The sequence below is a fragment of the Rhincodon typus genome, chromosome 48 (assembly GCF_021869965.1).
Source record: "Rhincodon typus isolate 14 chromosome 48, sRhiTyp1.1, whole genome shotgun sequence".
NCBI classification, from domain to species: domain Eukaryota; kingdom Metazoa; phylum Chordata; class Chondrichthyes; order Orectolobiformes; family Rhincodontidae; genus Rhincodon; species Rhincodon typus.
This window is the reverse complement of record NC_063379.1, coordinates 1,200,640-1,205,384: the sequence shown is the minus strand read 5'-3', so window position 1 is coordinate 1,205,384 and position 4,745 is coordinate 1,200,640. Positions and strand designations below refer to the sequence as shown.

Sequence of the window (4,745 nt, the reverse complement as noted above, 5' to 3'; positions counted from 1 at the left end):
CTATCCCCTCCTCCCACCTCAAGCCGCACCTCCATCTCCTACCGACCAACCTCATCCCGCCCCCTTGACCTGTCCGTCCTCCCTGGACTGACCTATCCCCTTCCTAACTCCCTACCTACACTCACCTTTACTGGCTCCATCCCCGCCTCTTCGACCTGTTTGTTTCCTCTCCACCTATCCTCTCCTCTATCCCTCTTCTATCCGCCTCCCACTCTCTCCCTATTTATTTCAAAACCCCCTTCCCCTCCCCCTTTTCTGATGAAGGGTCTCGGCCCGAAACGTCAGCCTCTCTGCTCCTATGATGCTGCTTGGCCTGCTGTGTTCATCCAGCCCTGAACCTTGTTGTCTCTTTTACCTCCCTCCCTGTTTCTGTTGAAACATCTATACCCCGGAACATCCAACAACCATTCCTGCCCCTGTGTTATCCGAGTCTCCGTAATGGCCACAAAATCGTAGTTCCAAGTACTGATCCATGCTCTAAGTTTGTCACCCTTATTCCTGACACTTCTTGCATTGAAGTAGACACACCTTAACCCATCGCACTGATTGTCCCTTTGCCCTGTTGACTGCTTATCCTTCCTCATAAACTTTCTGTTTACTCTATCTGTCTGTACACTGGCTACCCAATCCTCTGATCTGTCGCTCCCATTCCCATTCCCCTGCCAAATTTATTCTCTAACCTTCTGATCTCCAAATCCTTTCTCACTAATGTTCTTATGTCATCGTTCACTATCATATTTAATCCTTGTAAATTCCATTTGGCTCACTTTTTTCCAAGTGCTACGTATCATGGAATATTTCGTTCCCAATCTCAGATAGGCACCTTTGATGTTTCCATAGAATTTAATAGAATCCCCATAGTGTTGAAAAAGGCGCTTCAGCCCAACAAGTCCACACTGACTCTCAGAGAATCCCACCCAGACCCATCCTTCTATAACCCACCTAATCTACACATCCCTGAACACATTGGGCAAATTAGCATGGCCAATGCACCTAGTCTGCATATTTTTTGGACTGTGGGAGGAAACCAGAGTATCCAGTGGAAACCCATGCAGACACGGGGAGAATGTATAAATTCTACACAGACAGTCGCCCAAGGGTGAATTCGAACCCACGTTCTTGGCGCTGTGAGGCAGCAGTGCTCACCACTGAGCTACCTCTACAATGCCAAAAGAGGACATTTGGCCCATCGAGTCAAGACTGACTCTTTGAAGACCTTCCTCCCCATTGGATATTTCCAATGGCTAATCCACTTAACGTGCACATCCCTGGACAATATGGATCAACGTATCGTGACCAATCCACCTAATCTGCACATCTTTGGTCTGTGGAAAGGAACCAGAGCACCCAGAGGAAATCCACACTGACATGGGAGGAATGTGCAACCTCCACATAGACCGTCACCCAAAGCTGGAATCGAACGCAGATTCCTGGTTCTACGAGGCATCAGCGTTAACCAATGAGCTTTCATATCGCTGTATGCAAGCTTTAATTTTTGTCATTGGGTTGACATCTCCTATGTGTTTTTATTTCTTGTTCTACAATATCAGACCAAAACATTGCTTTAACCATTTTAAATTCAACACTCATTTCATTCTTTTTCTGTTGTAACAGTCCCTGTGGAAATCACTGTCTTGATTTCAAGGTACTTTAATCCGATTTTCAAAGAATAAAAATGGTGCTTCTTCCATTGATCAACCTCATCCCAAACCCTTTGATTTATAAGAAACTGTTTACAGGTATCCAACAACACCAAAAATAACGTGTATTATTTTATGTAGAGAAAGTATCATAGAAAATAATTTTTATTCACGGGAATCTGCAAAAATATAATAAATCAGGATGGAAGCCAAGATCTTAAAAATCGTGAAACATCAAGCAATCTCTATTATGTGGTAGAGACAATTCATCAATTGCAATAAAATGTATGCACTGTTTTGTGCAGTCAGTAATACGATTGTATGGACATGTACATGATCAATGGACTGGCAGAAAAGTTTTACCACTGGGGCTAAGGTTTGAGAAATTTCCTCTGAGACCATGAGATTTACGAATAAGCAGATAGTATTTATTTTTTTCAATGCTGTCAGCCACTAGGATGAATTTTGCCGGGCCTTTTGTAATACTGCATACAAATTACAGTGGAGCATAACTTACACGTCCACCATGTCACAGCGACACTGCACAATGCGGAAAGAGAAGATGTGCCATTTCACTGTGTGATGGATGAGACCATATCATTCAAAATGTACTAAGAAGACAGAATAACTTCTGAGATTTTTTTTTTAGATTAAAGATAAGTGCTAAGTGTTGTGTTCCAGACACAATAAAATTAAAAAGAATGTACTGGCTTCACTGTAACTATATTGAAATACAAAAACCACGACTAATTGACCGTTACAATTTCATAACATTCCATAAACAAACCCTTTTCAAATGCAAATTCAGTAAAATAGATTATCTTACATGCAATTCTAGCAGCAGGAAGAGAGCATTCTCATTTTGCTGTCACAAAGAGAGGAATAAGAGACCGCACATTCAGCATCAAGACCTCCGGCAAAAGCAACTGAAGGCTAAGACTTAAAATAAAATCTTGGCTCTGTGGGAGATTGACTCCATCGATTCAGGCTGCTTCGATTGCCCCAACTTAAAAAAAAAAATCAAGGTTTCATAAGCTGTTCTTTTTTTGGCCTTGGAGCAGACAGTTCTTCTCTTTGTCTCAACCCTTTTCTCCCTTAAAACAAAGGAAGTAGACATCATAAAGTCATCCTATCATCACACTGCTACTTTTAGTGTATTTCGTTTCACGTTGGCCACAGCACATACTATAACAGAACAGAAATCGCTGGAGAAACTCAGTAAATCCGGCAGAAACTCTCGAGAGAAAACAAGTTCTGAAATCACAAGACACGAGGGTATAGTCCGACAAGTTAATTAGAAAACACAAGCTTTCAGAGCCTCCGTACTTCTTTTGGTGTTAGGGGGAAAGGTGGCATCAGACATACGACTTAGAAGTAAAATATAAAAGAGTCACACAACCGATGAAGATGTATTAAACAAATCTAAGATGCACACACACACGTGTAAATCTTTGGGTGAATTTGTACTTGCAGATACATTCTATTTTGTTCAAAAGTCACATAATTTATAGACATTCAGTCAATGTGGCGTTTTATAAATTCCTACTTTAGAACTTAAACCAGTCTGACTCCAAACCAAAACACAAGCAGATGTTAAGTAAGGCCTCACACCTCACATGCATTGTTTTACTCTAAATGACACTTCTTCTAAAGACTAATAAAACCTGTAGTTCTCTCAGAGCAGTGACTTGAAAGAAATTCTGGGGTTTACATATACATATTAATCAATTTAAACCTTCTAACTGATTAAAGATTTAACAGCATCATAGGTTTGTTCAATACATCTTCATCCTGAACCTAAGCCACCGTTCTGAATATTCAGTGATTTCTTATCCCATCATGCACTTTCCATAACGGGTACATCTTTAATGAAAAATAGCGTTGTATAGAATTCTGAATTGCAAGCTTTTCTGTATTTCGTCCCAAAATTTGTAGACATTTTGTATGAGTGATTGCTTTTTATGACTTGTGTCCACTTGACTTACAGCAAACCGTGGGAACAATGATAATTCTGTCCAGGGGAAACTACAGTCTTTCCGCTTGTACCTTTGCCTACATAGGGGTCATGGCATGGGATTTTTCTTTTCAAGCATGATCTTCAACGTAACTTTGTTTCACATTTTCAGTTGTCACTTTACGTGTTATTTCTTTTCCTACACTAGTGTTTGTGAGTTATTTAATTACATGAGGTCTGAGACCCTGTACATGGCAGTGTCTTTCACAATCTTGTTCACATTTGATCGATATGTAGCTATATGTTGTGACAGGCTGGAATCAATTTATTGCACAGTGAGGATAGCAGCTGAATTTATAAGGATCACCACTGCCCTGGTTTGCCCACAGAACATACACAATTGGTTTTCGTATGAACAAGAACAAGTAATTGATCATTTACATTGAGGTTGTCGCACGAAGTTGAATTTCTCCACGTCGCCATTTGATAGAGTAATCTCCTGGTTGCAAAGTATTTTACTTCCCTGGCTTCCACTTTATTTGCTGTTCACATTTAATTGCTTGAGCTTCTGATGTGTTTTAGTCGCCAATAGAACTCCCAAAGCTGTCTGAGGACGCAATAACGTGTGAAAAAGAGACCCAAAGATGGAAATTCGAAAAAAGACTATTATTTTACTCTTCAGTATATCAGCAAGTTTTACTCTTCTGTGGTTGACAGCAATTGTGAGCGTTTTCTCCAGGGGGATAACAAACACTGCACGTTACCGAGATGATTGCACAGCTCATGCCTACACTGCCACAGAAACTGGCTACATGCTTATGCATTTGTACTAATGTGTGTATTTATGCAGCTACACAAAGTAAATTCAAAGAAGAACTCAAGGAAGTGTTGACATCTCCTTCGTCATTTATTCTGATATTGGTAAATCGAACGAAAAGTGATAAAAAGTAAACAGTCTTTGCAGTCTTCTGCATCAGAAAGTTATGGTGCAGGGAAATAAATCCCTTACATTTCACTTGATCGAATTGAAAACTGCATACTTTAAGAAAGAATGAAAACTGTTCAGTTATATACCGTTTTTCATTAACGGTGTTTTGTAAATTACTCATCTCAATAAAATAAAACAAGTAGAATTTTATTCAGCGTGTGGG

At 40.0% G+C, this 4,745-nt stretch overlaps 1 pseudogene; it reads left to right on the top strand.

The window, feature by feature from the left end:
• The first annotated feature begins 3,731 nt into the window (after positions 1-3,731).
• Positions 3,732-4,545, top strand: LOC125487990 (annotated as a pseudogene).
• Positions 4,546-4,745: the final 200 nt, after the last annotated feature.